The sequence below is a fragment of the Somniosus microcephalus genome, chromosome 12 (assembly GCF_052327205.1).
Source record: "Somniosus microcephalus isolate GS21.2 chromosome 12, FLI_Smic_1.0, whole genome shotgun sequence".
NCBI classification, from domain to species: Eukaryota; Metazoa; Chordata; class Chondrichthyes; order Squaliformes; family Somniosidae; genus Somniosus; species Somniosus microcephalus.
In genome coordinates, this window is record NC_140998.1 from 66,201,557 (window position 1) to 66,226,042 (window position 24,486).

The 24,486-nt window shown below is 43.8% G+C and overlaps 1 protein-coding gene across 9 annotated transcripts in view; it reads right to left on the reverse strand.

Moving 5' to 3' along the window:
• eml1 (EMAP like 1) overlaps positions 1-24,486 on the reverse strand; it is a 310,966-nt gene that overhangs the window by 111,724 nt on the left and 174,756 nt on the right. The gene's annotated exons all lie outside the window — the stretch shown is intronic.

Below are 24,486 nucleotides of genomic sequence, written 5' to 3' on the forward strand. Positions count from 1 at the left end.
CATGGCTCGCCACGTATCAGTCATCTGTGCCTTGTAGTATACTATGTGCCCACAAACTATCAAGTTTATTTAAGAGTTATTAAATATGTTAAGCTTGCCAGGCAGGGGGTGAAGATAACTCTGTCAATGCCCTGATGCATTGCTCTAAAGATGTGTAAAAAGATTTCAACAAAGAGAAAATGATATACCTCGATTTTAACTTGGAGTGGGAATCGGGCAGAGACCAAGATGAGCGCCAACCCCCCCTGAACTCAGCAGCATGAGGCCAGGGAGATTTTAACCTGGTAAAACTAGCAACCTGATAAAACTGGATGATCCTATCTCGCTGCTGCCTTGCTGTGATGCCAAAGTCAATGCACACCCTGGTTGATATCTCAAAGATTCTCCCTGTGGCTGCCTGAAGTCACCCAATGCTGTGTAAGTTAAGTGCAGTCATAGCCGCAGACAGAGCTGTGAGGGCAGATGAGCGTGGCTGCAAGTCCTCGTGCAGTAGGTGGTGGTGCTCCCCTAATACCTCTTTGGTGAAGCACATTTGTCTAATACATCTCTCCTCACCGAGGTCCTCATGTGACTTGTGTCCTTTCCACCAGCCTCTCCTGCTCCTCCTCCTCTATGATAGTGGCATAGAAAGGTATACTCATAGGGAATGTCATACCTGCTCCCAAGAAGCTCTCACTGTTGGGGGGCAAAATCTCCCAGTGGTCTCAACTCTGATAAAGGCAGTCAAATCCCAAGGCTGTGTAGGCTGAATCCGAAATAATTAAATTGCACAATAAAGTTGTTTCGAGCTGCAGTAATTGCTCCTCAAGCTTTCTACATTGGTGAAGCTTGAAGGCTCTTCACTTCCGCCTGTCTCAGGTGATCATGGCAACAACTGCACCTTATATTTCTCATGCAAACTTACTCGTAGTGCATTACAAGTGTAAAACCAAGAAGTTAGCCCTCATTACAGTATATGTAAATGAGCAACATGAGGATTCGACGTGAGGAATGCTGGAAGGGCCCAATCACATTTGGAAATCCGGGGGGAAATCGATTTTGGGGCTGAAAACTGGCGAAAACGGCTTCCGCCCCAATTTAAGTGATTTTGCCTGAATTTTATCTCCAGAAATACTGAAAACAGCATGATTTCTGGGGAACCAACGTCCCAAATTATTAGTTTGAATAATGTCCACAGAAAATGGGTACATATCCTTGAATCAGCATGCAGTATATGGCAGCTGCATAAACCAGTCAGGAATAAGGTACGACATGCTAAAGTTTGCCAGTCTGTGAAATGGGACTGATCCACTACTGTGAAGTGCCACAACTAATAAAGCTAATGAGAATCCTCTATGGGTTTTGAGACCGGATTTGTGAATCAGACTCGAGCTCTGAACTCTTGTGTCACCCCAGGAGTAATACACCTACTGCGTGATGTGCTTTCGAGCGGTTTCTGGAATAATTCAAATAATGATTAACTTAAACCATCCACTCACTGCACAGTCGTCTCTTCCTGGTCACAGAATATTGAAATTTAATGGTGAACCATAATAGATAGGCATTGCATTTTGCATCATGCAATGAAATCAAAAGAATCATAGCAATACCGTTACAAAGATTTAGCCAACATTTCTTCTGGTAGGTCTGAAAACAAATGCTGTTACAAAACTTACTAAATATTTTGCCTACTCTTGTCAAAAAACCTATTGAAGTGGAGTGCGTTTCTTTGATTGAGGATAGTTATATTGTAATCAGTTATACTGGTCATACAAAATGATATTAAGGTGTCAAACAGCCACACAAGAGCAGATGGCCACAATAAACACCTCAGCAACTGTTGTTCCTGCATGGGAGCGACATATGGTCGATGTCAATATAACCAATACCATTAGATATGTTAAAGAGGATGTTATTCTGTTGGGCAGTGTGGGAAAGTAAGTGAGAGTGGCAACAGCTTACAGATTTAATACCATTTAATAGAGCCTGAGCTGTTATGAATAGTGATGGTGTTGTTCATAATTCTGGCAAACTGCAAGTCTACTGCAGTCCCTTTGAGGATTTTAAACAATTTGGAACCATACACAAGCTGTTGTTTAAAGGTTGCTCTATTAACCCAAGTGTTATTGAACAAGTTACAATGGGCTTGCAAGCTGCCTCCATGTTGATACAGTATTAGGGGCTTCTTTATATCGGGAAAAGTCTGAAATTCCTGACCAAAAGGGGCCCTTTCATTAAAATGTCACAGCAATTAAAAAATCATTGTAGCTTAATCTACAACAACTGAATGAGTCCAGTGATAAATCATATCAAGGCCAACACAATGCTGGATACGTCGTCATTTGCAGGTAACTTCATTAGATTTGCCAGTTACACCCAAATGCTGTATCTTATATTAAAGTGTAAACAATTACTTGGTGATCTTCTTTAATAACAGGAAAAAAATCATGATGACATAAGCAGGAGATAATTGATGATGATGGTTATGTTTTTTGGTGAAGGATACTTCATCATATAATAGAAAGAGTGCTGGCGCTGGAAGTGGATCTTTGGAAAAGTTGTCCTGACATTTTCCCCATTCTTATTCCTTGTGGTAAATATTCTGCTTGAATGCAGCACTGAAAGAATTATTCACATGACATTGCTCCAACTTATAACTGGGCACAAAAGGATTAATAGCAAACATATAGCTAGATCTGTTTATGTCCCATTAAAGGCCCAAAACTTCAGCAGGCAAAAGTAACCAATCCCACAGGGATTACCTTCTCCATTTGGCCGTTTCAATCTCCGTGGGGAGGAGGCCCTTCAGTGGCCTCTTCCTGGCCCACTGGAATGGCAAGATGCTGCTCCAATTTTCCGCACTGCTTTCTGTTGCGCCCATAAGCAAAACTACAGCTACAAATACTCCAACGCACCTTTAAGATTGATTACCAGCTCTCAAAACCCAGTATCACCCATTTTATATGGGCTCAGTATATATGTAATGGCCGATTTTAATCCTGCCTGCCCAATGGAAACTGGGTGGGCGGGTAGTTAAGATGGCCCGTGGGCCTTATCCACAGCAAACCTACTGTCTTCCTGTGGGTTCCAATCTAAACCTGCTCTTCTGAGCAGTTAAGAGGGACACCTGTCGGAAGTTGACAGGGCCCTCCTTTAAATATGCAGGTCAGGCTCCGATGGCATCATCAAGACCCGACTGCAATTTTAACTCGGGGCTTACCACTATCAATATCCCCACTGTCATTGTCATTCATATGCAGTGGGGTAGTAAAGGGCAACCAGTGGCCTCCCCAGCGGTGACAGGAGGAGAGAAATAGAGGCTGGGGCAAGAACGTGGCAGTAGAAATCCAGATGATTTTCCCGCCATTTCTGCTGCCATTCTGCCTTAGAGTGGGATAGCAGAGGAAAATCCAGCCCCTGGTTGTCTAAAGTGGGAACGAGTTTCAATGATTAGTGCTTACATCACTCATCTTCATCGACACAAAAATTAACCAAAAAAAACTTCTTGCCGCTTTCAGCCACAGATGGCAGCTTTTCACCCACTCATTCAGCATAATGGAGCCGAACTATGGTGCAATAGCATGTTTTGTGGTACACACTTGCAGAAATATATTTTGTCCATCTGTGCGTGTATGTTACCATTTTTGTTTAGAAGAGATAGGCCAACAGGAACACAAAATTATCTGATTTGGTCAAAATTCAGATACCTGTCAAATAACATAACATGACATAACTTGGCTCAGTCTGAGGCTGAATTCAGTACTCATCCTGAACTATTGGTATCACCTTGGATCTGATCTGGGTTAAGATCATATTTGAGTCAGCTTGCTTGAAGATGCTTGTCTTTATTGATACAACCCACATGAGAAGCAAGAAGATCTTTGTAGTGTGGAAATGAGTAACTGATGGCGTTATGTAGCTCAAAAAAATAAAATAAAAGCATATTTGGATTCAGATTCAATATGGGAAGGGGTCTCTCTGATTTGGCATTACAACAAGATGTTTCTGGATGAGCTGAGTTCATGGCTATTTATTAGTCTAAAGCAAAATGAGATGTGCCTGGTAACCAGGGTGTGAATAACTGATAAAACTGATAGCGAACAGAATGAAAAGTATAAAACATGTAAAGAAACAAAAGAGGAGATCGATAAGTTTGAAAGGTTGAATTGAGGCAAATTTCCACCAAATACTGGTGGAAATGAACAAATAGTTGGACCGTGGAGAACTTTTTAACATAGCAGCCCGTTTGTCTAGCAACGACACAGCAACACATCATGTGTCAGGATGCAGTGATCCAATTTACCCAGTTGTACAAACAGATATCAGTCTTGGTTCCGCCAGCCCAACATCAGTGGCAGTCTGGACAATGTTATGCTGGCTGTGGCTCTCAGAATGCTTGTAAAGGGCAGTGTTTGCACACACGATATCACTTATTTTTACAGGGTATGTACTGACTTTGTTCATTTTGAAGCAACTTGGTGAGAGAAACAAAAACCTGTACTATGTTACCCCCTGCAGCCCATACAGCACCAGAGTAAAAATCAAAGTTCACAGCCTGTTTTGCTGGAATGAAGAGCATGATGTGGCAGTGACTGGTTAGAAAGGGGAGGGGTAGAACAAGACATATGCTTCAAGGACTAGGACAGTCAAATTGTTTAAACAGTATCATTTGGACACAGTTCGACTGAAAGATAATGATGTGGCTTAGGAAAGTGTGATCACAGTATGAGAAATTCCATTTATTTAATCTGCACACATTTATTGACTGCATCAGTACAGTTACTCAGCTGACTAAATATATTAGCATTAAGATATTATCATGAACGTCAGTGTTAACTGCAGTCTTTCTTGTGCTATTTCTAATGACTGGCATGATCATCTCAGATTTAAGCTGTTTGAGACGTGCAGTTTAATCCTTCATTTACATTGACCCATTAATCATTGCCATTCCCCACAGCGCAGGAAATATGAATTGGCTGCTTTTAATGTGTGTGTGTTTTGCTGCTAACAACAGTCCCGCTTTCTCCTGTGTTACTGCTCCCAACTCACCATAAAGCATGCGTTCAGCTGGAGCTTGATCAAACGACAATGGAGTATATATAATTAGGATAAATGATGATATACTGTACCTTGGGGAATGTACACCATGAAACCATTATTATGTTATTAAAAAACTGCAGAGAAGTTTTGTAAAATCTTGGATCCACCCCTGCTTACCACCCTCTCTCAGTGAAGAGTCAGCCCGCATAGACTGCTTTGAGCAAGGCAGAGAGCCTGTGTTTAGGTTATGAGCAATATAATTGCTAGGCTTATCCTTCGGGGAACTATAATCTAGTCCTCTCCATTTGTTATACTTTTAGAACACCTAAACTGTACTTAAGCACACATTTTATTCCTTGGTTTAACATATTTTGATTTATTTTAGGAATACATTTGTGTATATTTTTGTCTAACTTCATACTAAAGGACATGTGGCATAAAAGACTATTTAAACATTTTTTAAATGCAGCTCTAGCAGTAGCAGTGACTGCACCAACTCCTGCAGTAAGTTTAGTGCCTCCATTTCTACTTCTCTTCCGCTCACTCATTTCCCAGTCAATATAATGTCAAGCAGCAAATCAGGATGGATTTTATTAGTGCACAAAGGGAATGTATGAAACATGCTCCTGGGAGAGCGCCACAGTTGATTTTAACTGGAATCACAAAGAATCTGTATTGTGACCACTCTCTGGAAATGTTCATAGCTCAGACTCCGAATGTTACATGAGCCTGCAGGTGTTCCTCTGTTGATACCTCACATGGAGATCTCATTTCACTTCCAACTGCTGTTTTCAAGTTAGCTTGCAAAGCACAGCACAAAGAGGACAACACATTAAAATATTTAAAAACTTAAACAAAATTAAAATTCTATACGTTATCTCTGGATTATTCAGACTGCACATTTGTCTTTTTAGACCATAGAATGCATTACTTTGTAAACCTTGAATGAATGTAATGTACTGGTATAGTGTTTATCATACCTACCCAATAGCTTGAAGCTTAACTCCTCCAATTGCTATACGTTTAAAGGAAAATACTTCAAATCATGAGTTAAAAGGGCAAGTAAACAATCAATTGAATGCTGTGTCTCTCCTGATGCATGTTCCCACTAGCTGCTGGCCTCTTGTGTATCCCCCATTGGCGGCCGTGCCTTTAGCCACCTAGGCCCAAAGCTCTGGAATTCCCTCCCTAAACCTCCCCACCATTCCACCTCCCTCTCCTCCTTGATGACCCTCCTTAAAACCCATCTCTTTGACTAAGCTTTTAGTTGCCCCACCTGTTATCTTCTTCTTGGCTCGGCTTCTGTGAAGCGTTTGAGACATTTTTCTACGTTAAAGGCACTATATAAATGCAAGTTGTTGTTGTTGAAGAAATATCTTTAAGTTAGTTGCTTGTGTTATGGTGCACTGTGGCTGTCAATTTTGAACAGTTATGTTTGATTCGTTAGACTTTTGTTTAGTTAGGCAGATTGTAACATGTTTTCACTACACTGGTTCCTGGGATGAGGGGCTTGCCCTATGAGGAGAGATTGAGTAGACTAGGCCTATATTCCTTAGAGTTTAGAAGAATAAGAGGTGGTCTAATTGAAACATATAAAATTCTTAAGGGGCTTGACAGGGTTAATACTGGGAAAATGTTTCCCCCGCTGGGAAATCTAGAACACGGGGTCACAGTCTCAGAATAAGGGATCGGTCATTTAGGACTGAGATGAGGAGAAATTTCTTCACTCAAAGGATGGTAAATCTTTGGAATTCTCTACCTCAGAGGGCTGTGGATGTTCAGTCATTGAGTATATTCAAGACAGAGGTCGATAAATTTTTGGGAATTAAGGGATATAGGGATAGTGCGGGAAGGTGGAGTGAAATTATCTTGTTGAATGGCAGAGCAGGTTTGAAGGGCCAATTGGCCTACTCCAGCTCCTATTTCTTATGTTCTTACGTTTTCTTGATGTGAAAAGTTAAGAGGAGAGAATATCAGTGAGAGTGAGAGAAAATTTGTACTTATATTTTATCTGAAGAAATTGTCAACTGAAAGAGTTCATGACAGTGACCTTTGAACCTTTGAATAACTCATTTAATACAACAACACTTAAGGATACTTTGAATTTAGTGATGTATCGTAGCAACAGTGCAGATCTGACCTTTCCCTCTTTATAGCACAGCAGGGACAAATATACATTGCAGGAATCTCCAAGCTTTTGTCTTTATGGGCTGCATAGGGCCACATATGCATAGGGCCACATACGAAGTTCAAATCATTGTTCTCATTAACTTGCACAGATCTCAAGCTGAGGATACTAACAGATCCATAAAGTGTTTTGATTTAAGATTTCTCCCCCAATGAGGCCAAAGCACTAAAAGCAGCTCTTTCCAAGCTTTCAGACCCCAAAATTCAAAAATGACAAAAAAATAAATATAATAGCAAATAGAACCGAGCTGCCAGGGGCTTCGAGGGCTGTGTTGCCCAGGCTAGGGACTGAATATGGCCCATGGCCACAGTTTGGCCATCCCCATTATACATAGGATTACATAGGATGTACGGCACAGAAACAGGCCATTCGGCCCAACCAGCCCATGCCGGCTCCACTCGAGCTTCCTTCTAAACTTAAGCAAAATACTGTGGATGCTGGAAATCTGAAATAAAAACAGAAAATGCTGGAAATGTTCAGCAGGTCAGGCAGCATCTGTGAAGAGAAAAACAGAGTTAATGTTTCAGGTCCTGAAATGTTAACTTTGTTTCTCTCTCCACAGATGCTGTCTGATCTGCTGAATGTTTCCAGCATTTTCTGTTCCCATTCTAAACTTGGTAGGCCTAGGGCCAGTGTTACTGGAGCCATATAGTGATGCACCATAGCATTACCAGCTTGATCATTCAGCTATTTGTCTGGCTTCACAGAAATGAGTACCAGATGAAAAAATGCAGATAACGTGCCCACTTTCTAGAAGTGTAGGGTAGAGTAATTGTTTATGCTCATCAATGTCAATGATATCAGTGTTGGCGATCAGTGTTGGTGATCCTACACTTTCCCACTTTTAACTACAATCTAAAAACAACTTCTTAACCAGTGTGACATTTCCACATCCCCCACATCCATCCCTGTGGCCTCTCAGAGTCTGACTGGTAATTTATGACCAATTTGTGGGTAGTTTTAAGAATGTCAAAACTCATTTTGCATCAGATCCCTACAACCAGCAGAGGAAATAACCTTGAATTCTTTCAATCGGGGCTGGGTTTGAACTCCGCTCCCTGAGGTGAGAAGCTTGCTATGCTAACCCACCACCCCACGTTCCCTCATCACCATACCTTGGTGACTGGTGGTTAACTGTGGAATATAAATAACTGTTCCATAATAAACAGACTTGTGACTGATGACTTGGGGATTTGTAGGCAGTGGATTAAGCGCCAGACAATGTTTTCCATATCATCAATATGACAGTGAGTGAGGGTGGAATCAAAACACCATGAACTGGGAGAACTGAAAACAGACAGCAAAACTGTTTTGAAGATATTAAAAGGGAACTGGGAAGGGAATTATAACAAAGAAACAAAATAATTTTTGCAGCTAACTTTAAGGGCGATGCACCAGATTGGATCTACATTAGAATAAGTAAACGCCATTAAAACAGGAAAATGAAAACCAGCAACTTCCAGTGTAAGCTGCGAGAGGAATGTAAGGCATGTCCCTGTAAATGACCAATACATTCAAATTAAGTTTAAATTTGGCTAAATTATTAATAACCAAATTAAAACTGAGAAGGAATTAGTGTAACAAGCATGCACAGTTGTTTTATGACTACGCTGAATGTCAGTTGCAGCATCAATCGAGGCTCTGAGTGTAGCGAATGAGCAGCCGAGTGGAAAATAGTATCTTTTCTAATTCTGTTGCCACAGATGAACAAAGATATTAGGGTTGTTTTGCAGAACAGCTCAGCTGGAACTACTGTACAAGGAGCCCATAGCTTGCGTTCCTAGTGTGGGCCAGGTAATAAAACTGTTTCTCAGGTTATAAATACACATGACTATGTCTTGTGTAACCATCTGGGGGGAAGGATTTCTATGAATGAATTGAAATGTCACACCTTACTCTTGACTACCTACTCCTGTTTGTTAGGGAAAGCCTCCACTGTCTCCATTCAAACGGTATCGGAGTGGCAGTGTCAAATCTCACACTGGCAGTGAAGCAGTGCACTTATTCCCTGGTCACTTTTCCTGAAGATGATTTTCTCTCCGATCAGGTGTGAAACTCTTTAAAGTCAGGCACTGTGATATCCCAGAATTGACAGAAACTTTTGGCTTTGTGCCAATTTTTAGCAGTAAAATTAACCCCCTGGATGCTGAGTTGTCTGTCTGCCAAGTACAACCGATGTTTTTCAAAATGTTATTTGCCGCCTAAATTAAACACTGAATAGAGCACAGGAATGGCAGCAAGGGAGAACTAACTTATCAATAAGGGTATTTGCAAATAAACATAATCTTCGCAAAATAGTTTGGGTGTAATGCATTTCAACGGCCTGACATGAAGTAAAGATCAAGTTATTGATAACCTTGGTAAAATGAAATAAAAGATCAGTGTTCAGAAAAAAAAAGAATAAGGGCTGCTCTTTGAATGGGAGTCAAGACGGGGAAAAGCTTTGTACAGGAATCCCGCTTAACCGCGGTTTTGCCATACATGAATTTCAAGTTTACACGGTTTCCTCTCTGCGACAACTTTTGCCAACCGCGGCAGTGAATTTTGCGTATACACGGTTTTTAATTTAGGATTAAGGTAAATAACATGATTTTATTGCTTTTATATTCTTTTTTATTGTGTTATTTGAACATTTACACTGTATTTGCCAACCGCGGTTTTACTAACTACGGGGGCTTTCAGGGACATATCCCCGGCGGTTGGGGAGGGATTATTGTACAGAAATAAAGTGAAGCGAGGAAAGAGGTGATAATGAGAATTTTTGAGAAATGAGGTGTAAATACTAGATTGGAGTGGTTTCAGTTAGGAGCCTGACTGCTCCCAAACCTCTTTCTATACAGTGTACAAAAGGGGTCAAAGAGTGAAAGCACTGCGTGCTCTCTCATTACATGTGTCTCTCACAGGGCCCCTAAGCAGGATCTTTGTTCTTCACATTCAGTTTGAATTAACCTCTAGTTTCATACTAATGCTTTGTAAACTATGAGTAGATTAACAGTTCCTTGTCACTTCTGATGGAGACTTATAATGAAGCTATTTCAACAACAATAATCAACTAGTACAAATAAAGGTCCAATTACTTCACTGTTCTCATGGAAAGTGCAGCTCACGAGTAACTTATATATGGAGCTGGAATACATAAATAGTACAGGTAGACTATCCTTTATCCGAACTTCCGAAAACCGAAAACCTCTAAAAACCGAAAGTTTTTTCGTTCAGCGTAAGTCGTGCGCGCGACATGACCAGAGTGGCGCACGACTTAAGCTGAGCAGGGCAGAGGGTCACAGAGTTCCCTCCTGGGTAGGAGATTGCAGGCCGAGCCGGGCAGTGTGAAGGAGGTACTGGGAGAGTGAACCCAACAATACAGCGGCCGGTCCGATAGCTGCAGCGGCCCGTCCGATATTCTTTTCTCCCCCCGACCCGACCCGACCCGCAGCCGGTCCGATATTCTTTTCTCCCCTCCCCCCCCCCGACCCGTCCGATATTCTTTTCTCCCCCCTGACACCCCCCCCTCGCCCCCCCGCTCGCCCCCCCCCCCGGACCCCCCCGACCCCTCCCCCCGGACCCCCCCAAACCCAACCCCCCCGGACCCCCCCGACCCCGACCTGAACCGCGGCCCGTCCGATATTCTTTTCTCCCCCCCCCGCCCACCTGATTTGCGGGCCAGCTTAGTAGGAGTCAGCCGATATCCGGCTTTCCAGAGAAGCAGGAAGGGGAATGAGACACAGAACAGTCGCAAGAGGTAGCCTGAACTTTTAAAATTTATATTAAATACAAATTTCCCAGTCTTATAATAATACCTTCTGAAATCCGAAAAATTCCGAAAACCGAAACTCAGCTGGTCCCAAGGCTTTCGGATAAGGGATAGTGTACCTGTACATCTTTCAATAAAGTACCGGTCATGTTCCATCATCCCTTGTACACAGTCGCTATGTATGTTTTTGATCTTGTAACAGTTGCCTATATCTCACAGGCACAAGCATTCATTAAAGCAATATAATGACACCATTTTAACTTTTTATTTTAGGAGTACTTGTTACAATGAGCTGAAACAACTGCCATGAAAACTCATAAGAAGATAAGAATTAGGAGCAGGAGTAGGCCGTTTGGCACTTCGAGCCTGCTCCGCCATTCAGTAAGACCATGGCTGATCTTCTACCTCATCTCCACTTTCCTGCACTATCCCCATATCCCTTGATTCCCTTAATATTCAAAAATCTATCGATCTCTGTCTTGAATATACTCAACGACTGAGCCTCCACAGCCCTCTGGGGTAGAGAATTCCAAAGATTTACAATCCTCAGTGAAGAAATTTCTCCTCATCTCAGTCCTAAATGGCCAACCCCTTATTCTGAGACTGTGACCCCTAGTTCTAGATTCCCCAGCCAGGAGAAAACATCCTCCCTGCATCTACCCTGTCAAGCCCTGTAAGAATTTTGTATGTTTCAATGAGAACACCTCTCATTCTTCTTAACTCTAGAGAATACAGACTCAATCTCTCCTCATAGGACAATCCCCCCCATCCCAGGAATCAGTATGGTGAACCTTTGTTGCATTCCCTCTATGGCAAGTATATCCTTCCTTAGGTAAGGAGACCAAAACTGTACATAATACTCCAGGTGTGGTCTCACCGGGGCCCTATATAATCGCAATAAGATGTCTTTACTCTTACACTCAAATCCTCTTGTAATAAAGGCCAACATACCATTTGCTTTCCTAATTGCTTGCTGTACCTGCATGTTAACTTTCAGTGATTCGTGTATAAGGACACCCAGGTCCCTCTGAACACCAACATTTCCCAATCTCTCACCATTTAAAAAATACACTGCTTTTCTATTTTTCCTACCAAAGTGGATAACTTCACATTTCTCCACATTATATTCCATTTGCCATGTTCTTGCCCACTCACTTAGCCTGTCTATATCCCCTTGAAGCCTCTTTGCATCCTCCTCACAACTTACATTCCCACCCAGCTTTGTTGTAAATTCAGCTCAGTTGTAAAGGTTTAAGATTTTAAAACCAATTTAATAAAAACATGATTGGGTTTTACTTATAGATGTGTCCTGGCTATGCTCAGAAAAAAGCCTAATTCTGTATCACGTAGATGGATATGAGAATAAATAGAAAAGACGAACTCCCGGTGGGAGTGGACAGCAATGCCACATGGGAGTCTTCATTGGAGGCCTGGCAGATTCAAATACTAGGCCTCATTTGATTGTCTCCAGTCAGCTTCTCGGCCGTTTCCAGTGGAAAGCAGCAGCTGACCGGCGGGGGTTGGGGGGGGGGGGGGGGGGGGGGGGGAAGGGGGAAAGACATAGCTCGGCAGCAAGGAGGCGGTTTGCCAGCACCGAGAGAAGGTTACCAAAGGTTACAATCAGCAAGGTAAGTGCGGGAGGAGAAGGGTTGCAAGGGTCTCATAGCTGGGGAGGAGAGGGGAGCCCGGGAGGCCTACCTTCCTTATGAGGCACCGGACGAGGCACCTTAAGAGGTCCTCGCTGGCTTCCTGACAGCATCACCTGGCGGGGCAGCTATCAAGGAATCCGGATTTGCATTTATTAATGAGGCTTCCGCCAGAATCTAGCCGGCATCTCAATCTGTCGCCAAAACCAACGGTGTTAAAAGTGGGAATGGAGCAGTAAACAGAGGCACCCCAAGTTAACTGCTCCCCGCTCTGTTCCCACTAAGTGGGGAGGGTGAAAATTGTCCTGAAAGTGTGTTAGAAAGAAACGGAAATACTTGCACTTATATAGCGCTGTATATTGTCAAAATGGCTGAAAGCACTTTACACATAGAATTATATAGTATGTACAGCACAGAAACAGGCCATTCGGCCCAATTGGACCATGCTGGTGTTTATGCTCCACACGAGCCTCCTCCCACTCAGTGAATTACTTTTGGAATGCAGTGACTGCTTTTATGTAGGTGTGAAGTGAGGGCGTATCTGCACTAAAGCATCGGTTAGCAGCAATGACTTCCAACGGGTACTGCACCAGGCAACAGCTATACAAGAACAGAGCGATCTGCCTGGGCACAGCAAAGATGCAATGCAAGAGGGTCACACAACTTCTACCTGGCTTGTCCCCCGAGTCTTTGACATAGCGTTCACTTTGCCCCTGACAAATTACACCACTAGTTTTCTCCTTTCCATTTTTGGGAGCCACTTTTCCACTAAATTTATTTTTTGCACGCTACTCCATCACAGATCGTCATCAGGATGTGCAGGGTTTGGTCTGAAAATTGGACTCTGTCACGTTCCATGGAGCCAGTGTCAGGCAATAGTGTGCATAGCAAGATTATCAAACTTTTCAAAATTTAATTTGGTTAAATGGCTGCATGAGACGTATTAAATGATCATTATTACGCGTGCATTGTGATTGGCAGATAATTTTCTTTATCACGGATCACATTCTGAGGAACCACAATTTTGCTAGTGGATTGTAAATTATGCTGAAAAAGCTGTAATTGTCCCCTGGCTTGTTGAATGGGGGGAAATATTGCCCCATAATTCTCCACCTATGGAACTGCGGCCCAGCATGAGTCACTGCCTTTACGGGAAGAAGGAAGAACATGGGGAGAAAAATAAAGTACTTAGCTATGCCTCATGCTTTAATCAACTGCCCACAAAACACACTGAAATGCTCATTATACGAGTCATTGTGAAACAACCAAATCAGAAAAACAGCACGGGCAACATTAGTAAACCTAGTCCATTTTCCATCAAAATAGATTAAAAAATGGGTAGTTTGAAAAATGTTTTGAGTCCAAATATTTATAAGACACTGAATATTTAACTGAGGAATACCTTCTGTGGTTTACCATTTACAGGAAAGCTGTAGATTCTGACAAACTTTGATTTAACAAAGAGAGGCTTCCTCCAATATCCAGGTCTGAGCTCGAATATGACCTTATCATCTCACCCACACAGTTTGAAATTGTGTGATTCTTACTGACTGAGATTGGTTATTAGTGGCTGTGCAGAGATCGATCGATTGTTTTTTGTCACAAGAGCATGATGGCACACTGTTTACTCCAAGCTAAAATTCCAGGTATCTAACAATTGTATGTAATCTAAGCAGCTAGCTGGACATCCATTAACACAGAGAAAGTACTCGTCTGTCTAACACTATTTGTTATGGAACTCCTTAATTGAAAAACGTTTGTTGAAATATCCACTTTCCCTTTGTCAGCAGTAACAAGCTGTGTGATATCTGATGACTATGGCCACGAACAAACTATCAAAGCAGTTCATGGCAGCTCTGAGTGAAAGACATTTAATCTGATTTTTTTTCATGTAAATTAAATGATTGAAATGAATTAAGCGTTGGGAACCATTTATTGCAGAGAGTTAAGTGCATTAAGTACGAGTTATTAGGGGTGTAGGAGTTTAAACCTTGTGGTTGTAGTAGTGAAGTTTAAAAGTTGTTACAGTTTACAGCTCTCCTATATTTACAACCCCGAGCTTTCAGTAACCATAGTAATCTCAGTTATTAGCTGGGACAGAAGCCAGATTGTGGCAATCTTGAGGGAGAAAGAATTCAATAGTTTGAGGGAAAGAATTGTGCCCCTTAATTCATTGCATGTCTTGGCCCAATTAAGGGAACCACTACCAAATTAAAGTTAGATGCTTCTGTTTTGTTACAGGGACATAACATTTTTGTAGGAAGAATAAGGAAACCACATACTCCTTGGAAAATGTCTAAATGGGGTAGAGGAGCAAAGGGATCTGGGAGTACAGATACACAAATCACTAAAAGTAGTGACACAGGTTAATAAGGCCATAAAAAAGCAAAGAAAGCACTGGTTCATTTCCAGTAGGATGGAACTGAAAAGCAGAGAATAGAAAAGAGAAATAAAAACAGAAAATGTTTCTCTCTTCACAGATGCTGCCTGACCTGCTGAGTAGCTCCAGCATTTTCTGTTTTTATTTCAGATTTTCAGCATCCGCAGTATTTTCTTTTTGTAATAGAAAAGAGAAGTCTGAGGGGTGACCTGAACGAGGTCTGTAAGGTTATTGTAGTGTATGTATCCGTCTACCTTTAAGAAAACCATTGTATGTAACCGTTCACCTTTAAGAGAACTATTTTAGGTGTGGCACTACTTTGTTGGCTTCTGTATACTGTAATACCGACGGTGACCACACCGTTATATGAGTGCTGTGTCAGGATTTATTTGGCAGATTCGCCCTGACCTTCGAATAGTAAAGTCCTGTTTTAAGTTACTCTGGTAGTCTGTGTATTAATTAACTAAACAACTCACAGACTTTACAGTGGCGACGAGTCCGATCGTACCCTGCGGCAACAATACTTCCGAAGCAGTTAACGAGCGTCGAGAAGAGGCAACCGCCCTCGTCGTTCTGCTGGGAGAAAACTCGAGGCTGCAGAACTAGAAAGGAAGAAGAAGTTAGAGACAAAGACTTCCATCAGCAACAGGCACTGACTGTCCCTTCTGCCACGGTGAGGAGTGAGCCGATCAGCACGAGGAGCAAGGCGGCCACGGTGACTGTGAGTAAGGGAAAGTAAAAAGAATAACCGGAGGATAAGGGCGGTGCACTCGACCACGGTCGAGGGGGAAAGGAGCCGGACAGAAGTCGGGTCCAGAGGCACTGAGACTGGGGCAGCGTGGAGCAAGGAAGCCGCGGTACAGACAGGCTGGGGGACGCAACGGCGTCGTGAGACAGCTAGCCCGCGACCGGCGAAAAAGGCCGGGCAGCGACCGAAGCCACGAAGCGCTGCGACCGGGAGCGTAGGCGCGGGAAGAGATAAACTCAGCCGCAGCCGGGGAGGGAAGCACCGGACTGCGAGAGGGCTGGGAGGCGCGATTGGGAGCCGAGTGAGCGGGAGAGGCAGAGCCGACCAAGGGGGAACTGAGCGAGAGCCAGTCCAGCGGCTGAAACTGTTCTCCGTCAACGGGGTGTACCCAGCGCCGGTAGAGCCGAGCGAGCGGGAGAGAGACAGAGCCCGAGCAAGGGGAACCGAGCGAGAGCCAGCTCAGCGGCTGAAACTGTTCGCCGTCAACGGGGTGTACCCAGCGCCGGTTGCCCTGCCGAGAAAAGGGAAAGCCCTGAAGCCGACGCGCAGGCTGTGAACCTGAAAGCCAGCGGCCGTCGCCCGTGGGGAAAGTGTACCCCTCCCGCTAGGGAAGAAACGCGGGAAGCCGCCATTAGGCGGGGAAGAAGACAGAAGCGGGAAACCGCCATTGAAGTGGGCGGGGAGAGAAGATAAGCGCGGGAAACCGCCATTTTCGCGGGAACCGCCAACTTGGAAAAAAAAATAAAAGAAAATTTAAAGAAATAATTCGTGGTGTTATCAAGAAGAGAGGAAGATGCCTAAGCATGGTAACATCAACGATTTTAATTCCGAGGTAGAAGACTGGGCCACGTATGTGGAACGCATTGAGATCTATTGTGAGGCCAATAAAATAGAAGAAGATGACAAAGCTATAACCTTGCTAAACTCGATGGGCGCGAAGACATACGGGCTCTTGAAGCATCTACTAGCACCAGCTAAACCGGCGGATCAGACTTTCGATGATATTGTGACTGTTCTGAAGGATCACTTGAACCCCACACCGTTGATGTTGGCGGAACGATTCAAATTCTATGCGAGAACGCAAAGGAAAGACGAAAGCAACGCAGAATAGTTGGTCGAACTGCGTAGACTAGCGAAACACTGCCAGTTTGGAGGGAATCTGACAGAGGCATTGCGAGACAAGTTCGTGTGCGGGTTGTCAAAGGAAGGAACGCAAAAGCGACTACTCGAAGAGAACGACCTTACACTTGACAGGGCTGTCCTTATTGCAGCATCACACGAAGCCGCAGTGAAGGGAACTGCGGAAATGCAGCTAAAGGCAGCGGCACTCAGTGTGGATCAAATTACCTCGAGTACAACAAAATGCTATCGTTGTGGGAAGACAACACACGACCAGAACCAATGCTGGTTTAAGAACCAGGAATGTAGGAAATGTGGCAAACTGGGTCACATAGCTAAGGTATGCCGGTCAGGGAAGAAGACCAACAACCAAAGGAAGCCATCACAGGAAAAGTACAACAAGGTACACAAGGTGGCTGAGAAGAGTTCAGACGAACAGAATTCGGACTCAGACCCAAACGGCCAGGAGCTGGGCAGTCTGAGAATTCACAATGTGAGTAAGGAAGCTGACCTACAAACTATCTGGGTCATGCTAAAAATAGCTGGAGTCCAAGTGAAAATGGAGTTGGACACTGGATCAGCTCTATCAGTCATAAATCGAAGGGATTACCACCGGCTATTCTCACATATACCCTTAAGAGATACCAAGTTCGTATTGCAGACATACACGGGGCATAAAGTATACCCCATGGGGAAGATAAGAGTCAAGGTGAGAGATGGGGGTAAAGAACACCCAAGAATGAACTTATACGTACTACCTGAGGGAGGACCACCACTGCTGGGACGGGAGTGGATCAAGAAAATAGACATGGAATGGCACTATCTAAAAGCCATAACGAGTGAGGACTCGGTGCAGACAATCAGCTCAGATTCTGAAACGGATGACGATAAGACCAACCCAAATATGAAAGACAAGGCTAAAATGGACTTGCTGACTAAGGTTGGAAGAACGAAGGCATGCATAAAGGCTTATGCTCCAGAGAAGAACAAAGTTTCAGAACAGAACTCCACCGAACAACGACAACATAGTTTGACAGAGAATTCTGAGTCTGTTCAGTTTACGGACATATCCATGACTGACGAACACCGAGCTCGGACTCAACTTTATTTCAAATTACGACAGCAAGTAGAACAAGTGAGTTACCGTCTCGAACAAGAGATGAAAACAATGAAAAAGTTCTATGACACCGAATGGGAGAATCTGGAAAGACAACAGAAGCAGCTAGCTCAAGCAGAGAGCGACCATAGAGCCATTGTGACCAATTACCGATCACATCTCCCTTATGCTGTTCAGGAGTTAGAATATTTGCAGGAAGGAGCAAATGAAGAGGAATCTTCAGGAAGCCAGGATTTTATTCCCGTTCTTCTCTACGACTCCTTACAAGCAAAGTTTGAGAAGTTGAAGGAACAGTATGAACAGGCCCAGGCTACAATCCTGGAGGGGATTAACTCGGCAACCTCCGAAAAGTTAGTTTCAGTAGAAGCATATGAGCAACTAAAGGTTGAACATGAGCAAGAAGTCCAAAGGCTACAGGAAATTCTTGATGAGCTCAAGGCCAAGACAGACTCATCGGTAGAAGTTCCATCCATAGATGAGAAATTAGAGGTGAAAGACATGGCAGAACATGAAAGACAAGATGTCCAAGAACTCATAAAAATATTGAAGGAAACCCAAGACAAATATGAGGCGGCAATGACCGAGGTTCAACAACTTGAAGAACAGATTCAACTGGGAATCCTTTCAGTGGAAGAAAAGGAAACTGTAAGAAACACAGAGACTGTAAGAATGGCCCCTGAACATGAGCTAGAGAGCATCAAGGCGCAACTTCTCCGAGCGCTGAAAGCCAAAGTACAAGAGGAAAAGAAGGTGAAAGCATTGGAGGAAAAGGTGGATGAAATGGAGAAGACTCTGATCCACAGTGTTCCCGTGGAAGAGTTAACGGTCAGCCAACTCTTTCATATGCTGAGGGACAAGACTCTGCAATGGGAACAATCTGAACACGAGCTTCAATCTTCAAAGGGAAGGAGTTCGGAGTTCTCAAAAGTTATGGAAATAGCTGAGGTTGCAACACAGATTTTACTGGGATGCCAAAAGTACGCTGAATCACGTCTATGTGAACAACAGAATGTTGAAACAGCTGCTCCAGTAGAAGGATTGAATAGCCCGATCAATCAATCCCCGATGGAAGGGGAAGTATTGAAATCACAAATGAGGTCATTAGTGAAGGATTTACAGGAAACCCAGGAAGAGCGGGATGAATATGAACGCATGAAGAAGTCTCTTTAGGAAAGATGTCTAGGGAGGGAACAACAGTCGGCTAACGTCCAGTTGGGTAAGGAAGAAGTAGCAGGCCCTCTCGCTAGACTAGTTCAGGACGACACCGAATATTACCATGACCTGTTGAGTGACACGGAATATTACGAGGACTTGGTCTGCCCAGCTTGTGATGAAAACTCCCAAAGTGCAGAAATCAGGATGAAGCACTTAAAGTCTAAGGAACATAGGGAGATGGTGGCGCTACAGCTGGCAGCTGATAAGGGAGCCCCGAGAGTCTCCAAGAAGCAGAAAAGAAAAAGACGAAGCAGAAGGTGATAACCATCTAAATCATTATCACTTCTACCAGATCATGTACGTGGGCCCTACGAAGGGAGCCAAATCAGTTGGCAAGTAGGAAAAATTACCAAGGCAGTCCAGCTGTTTGTAAAAGTCAGCACTGCTGGTTCAGCAGGACGGAAGTTCAAGCTGTTAAGTCAAGGGAAAGACTATTGGATGAGTCACGCTAACAAGGTGAACCGGCTGCACCACAGAGATGTTGTTCGGACCGAGTCAAGACCAGAGACTGAATCTGTGAACTGTTCCCGCAGAGACTGAATCTGTAAACTGTTTCCCGCATAGATTATACCTGTGAATTGTTTTACATGAAGTTGAATATATGTTATGTTTAATGGGGACTAAGTATGTTGTAAGCTAAAAACGGAGGATTGTAGTGTATGTATCCGTCTACCTTTAAGAAAACCATTGTATGTAACCGTTCACCTTTAAGAGAACTATTTTAGGTGTGGCACTACTTTGTTGGCTTCTGTATACTGTAATACCGACGGTGACCACACCGGTATATAAGTGCTGTGTCAGGATTTATTTGGCAGATTCGCCCTGACCTTCGAATAGTAAAGTCCTGTTTTAAGTTACTCTGGTAGTCTGTGTATTAATTAACTAAACAACTCACAGACTTTACAGTTATGAAAGGGTTTGAGAGGGTAGATGTAGAGAAGATGTTTCCGCTTGCGGGGGAGACCAGAATTGGAGGCCATAAATATAAGAGGGTCACTAATAAATCCAATAGGGAATTCGGGAGAAACTTCTTTACCCTGAGAGTGGTTAGAATGTGGAGCTTGCTACCACAGGGAGTAGTTGAGGCGACTAGTATAGATGCATTTAAGGGGAGGCTAGATAAATGCATGATGGAGAAAGGATGAGGCTCCCCAGCTGGTATCCCAACTACTTTCCTCATTGAAACGGGCTGACTCCGCACAAATATGAAATTGAGCCGGAGACCTTAAAAGTGTCAACTTACTAAACATTAAAGCACTTGTTTCAGTATGTGAAGCACCAATATCCCAAACTCTCACAATGTGCTCCCTTGAATGCAATACAGTAATTGCCAATCATGCTCTCCCAAGCAGCATAAATAAAATATCAACACTTATTTCTGGCAGCGCAAGTTGTCATTTAGTTGCCCTCCCTATCCCTGTAATCTCCTTCAACCCCACAACTCCCCGAGATATCTGCGCTCCTCTAATTCTGCCCTCTTGAGGATCACTGATTATAATCGCTCAACCTTTGGTGGCCGTGCCTTCTGTTACCTAGGCCCTAAACTCTGGAATTCCCTGCCTTAACGTCTCGGCCGCTCTACTTCTCTTTCCTCCTTTAAGACGCTCCTTAAAACCTACCTCTTTGACCAAGCTTTTGGTCACCTGCCCTAATTTATCCTTATGTGGCTCGGTGTCAATTTTTTTGTCTTAAAATACTCCTGTCCAGCGCCTTGGGACATTTTACTACATTAAAGGTGCTATATAAATACATGTTGTTGTTGTTGTTGTTGTTAGTGCTGAATCTGGTACTAAAAAAATATACATAGGTTTAATGCTGATTGTTTTATTGTGTCAGTCTTAGTTCAGTGGTCATATGCTCATCTCTGGGCTGAATTTTGCCGGCGCGCAGAGTGCGGGTTTGGAGGTGGGTCCGCTGTCAAAATCACAAAGGTTGACAGCGGGTCGGTATCCCGCTGTAAACCCGCCTCCTTGTCAGTTTCCCAAGTGTCGGGTCTGTCATCCCTGAATGGACCCGACACCAAGCGGCGGGTCAGCCAATTTAGATACTTAAAAGCTTATTAAAAGGTAGTTAAGAACCATATTCCCATGTGCTTAACATTTTACCAGGTTTTCAATGAGGTTCCCGGAGAGCGGCTATCACGTCAGGTAAGTTTGTCGGGTTCTCATTGACTGTGGATTGCTGTGAATAAGTGACAGCTGCAAAAGTGGTCTGAAACCTACCATTTCACAGCTGTTCACTTCCCAATCTATGGCCGCGATTTTGTCAATGGAGGCAGGTTGGGTGCAGGTCAGGTGGTTTCCAGCTTCCAGTCTCACCTCCAACTGCATCCGGCCCACAGACGTGATTTTACGTTGATTGACCTTGTTAAGCCCGCCCTGCAGGCTTGCCAGCCAATTAAGAGGAAGCCGGTCAGATGATGTCATTTGATGATGCTTCATCTGCCAGTTTTCTTAAAGGGACCACGCACAATTTTTTTTTGACAGCTCATTTCTCAGCGTGTGACAGCATTAAGGTACTGCAAACACTGAGAATCACTGTACAAAGGTGAGCTCTTGCACCCAGGCTCTCCAATGACTCCCTCCATAGGCTGGAACAGATGGCAGCTGCAGGTGAGGTGACAGAAGCGACCTGTCACTAGTGAGAGAGGTTCTCTCAATGAGGTGGCACTAGACATCGTTTTCAAAACTTGTTACCTAAAGAAATGTGTAAATGCATTAAAAATGATTTTCCCAACATTTTCTTATCTCTGAGACTCACCAGTGCACCATTGGATCCTTCACACCACTTCTGCAGCTGTCATCAATCAAGAAACATTACAGCAGACTCACAACACCCCACACTTACCTGGCGTGGTGTATGGATGTCGGGAAGCCCAAGGTAGAAGTGGCAAAATTTAAAAATAGCCTGTCGACTACTCTCAACTACCTGTTAACAGGCATGTACTTGGCTTTAATCCTCTTCCTGCCGCTAGGTGTCGGGTGCATGCGGCAATCGGGGACCCGACACTTGAGAAAATTGTTTGGAGGCGGGTTGACAACGGGATTGGACCCTGCCGTCAATCAAAATTATTTCAACCTTTGACCCGCCTCCAAACCCGCCCTCTTAGTGCTGATAAAATCGCGGCCTTAGAAGCTGGAGCATTAATGATTTGGAACCCACTTTTGAGCTTTATGCACTTTTGAAGTATTTGGAGTAATCTCTCTATCCACTGTCACCTCCTTGGAACAACCTAGCTCAACATTGACATCTCAACCTCACCTCATCTATTCCATCAGCATAGGTGCCCTTGAAAAAATTTCACCTTGGTCCTCAGAATCCCAACACGATCAGCTCCAACACCAGCACCACCGGGCACACCAGCAGCACCAACATCTACACCAACCTTCTCCGCAATCAACTGATGCTGCATTGGACACAGGGCATCATCACCCATTCACATTGCTGCCCAGGACTCCAGTGATGGCCTCACTATGTCCAGATTTACTTCACTTGACACTGAATATCATGGCTGCCACATCATGCACCAGGTTGGCACCACCCCACACCAGCACCATAAAGCATCCTTACAATGTCCAACCCATTCCTTTCACACTCATCACCATTGGGGGTGGGGGGGAAGTTATGTCTCACCATTCACTGCAACTCACTAACACACTTTCAAAGGTGCACACAAATCTGTCCAAGAAGTCAAAGTGGTGACAATAAGGATTTCAATGCTTGACAACACATTAACAGAAAGTTTCTACAAACATTGGCTAAAACACCCAAGTGCTTACCCTTGTGTGTTGTTAGTTGGTATGATTGGACAAAGATGAGGGTGAGAGTGAGGGGTAACTAGTGAGATGGGGATGTGATAATATAGGTAGAGAGGGATGGGTGGAGATGCAAGGTAAGTTGGTGTGAGGAAGGATGTGCAGGAATAGGGTAGGGAAGGCAGAGTGATGGAGATGTGATGAGAGGCACAGGAGGATGAGGTTGAGTGTGGCTTTGTACTAACGTTTCGTGATCTACTGAGACCATTGAAAGGTTTGCACCACTGCAGCCTGGTCCTCCTGACAACATCCCTGCTTGTGCCCTCCTGTGCAATGTGTAACCAGGCTGCATTGGTGTCTCGGGGAGGTGTCTTCCACCCATTGGAAGGGAAGAGAACCTCCCTGCATGCATATGGAGAGAGTCATGGGAGAGCCTGGGTACAGCCGTGCACCTTTGTGCAGTGCTTGTCAGTGTTTGCAGCACCTCAATGCTGTAGAACACTGACAGCGCAACTGTCAAAATGAATTTGGACATGGCCCCTTTAAGGAAACCGGCTGATAACGCATCATCAGACGATGTATTCAGACCCGCTTCCTTTTAATTGGCCGGGAACCTTGCAGGGCAGGCTTAACAAGCCCAATCAGGGCAAAATCACTTGGAAGAGGCGGGATGAAGACGGGTGCTGAGTTTGTGGCCGCTGTCTGCTCCGGCCACCCCCGACTTCGACGGCTGGCGAAATCACGGCCTCTGAATCAGAAGGTTGTGGGTTTCAACCCAACACCAGAGATTTAAGTGCATAATCTAGGTTGACTTTAGTGCAGTACTGAAGGATTGCTATACTGTCAGAGGTGCTATCTTTCAGATGAGATGTTAAACCGAGGTCCCTTCTGTCCTCTCAGGTGAATGTAAAAGATTCCATGGCACTATTCGAAGAACAGGGGAGTTCTCCCCGGTGTCCTGACTAACATTTATCCCTCAATGAACATCACTAAAACAGGTTCTCTGGTCATTTATCTCATTGCTGTTTGTTGGGCCTTATTGTGCACAAATCAGCTGCTGTATTTCACTACCTTACAACAATGACTGTACTTCAAAGTGAAGTGCTTTGGGACGTCCTGAGGACATGAAAGGACAAGAATGCAAGTTCTTTCTGCTTCTATTAATAAAATATTGGATTAATGAAAGGCTTGCATTTATAATTTAGTGACTGAGAATTCCCAGGCTGCTTAGCTGCTGTTATTAAAGCTTTTGTAAGAGTTATATTGACAGCTTGAGATTAATGTTTTGTGTTACATTGGTGACCCAACATTGGGCAAGACAAATTCCCACATTACATTAATGAGTGGGAAGGGAACTATAGTGGATTTCATGTAATATGACTCTGAACGATGACCCTTTGTATTTTATGTACTTTGTACAATTGGTAAGTACATAATTATTGTTTGAAATGATTGTGTGTGTATGTGTGTATATAACAATGTCACAGCATTGAGCCAAAGGCACACAAGCTGCATGTGTATTCTTAAATAAACTCTCTCATACTGGCA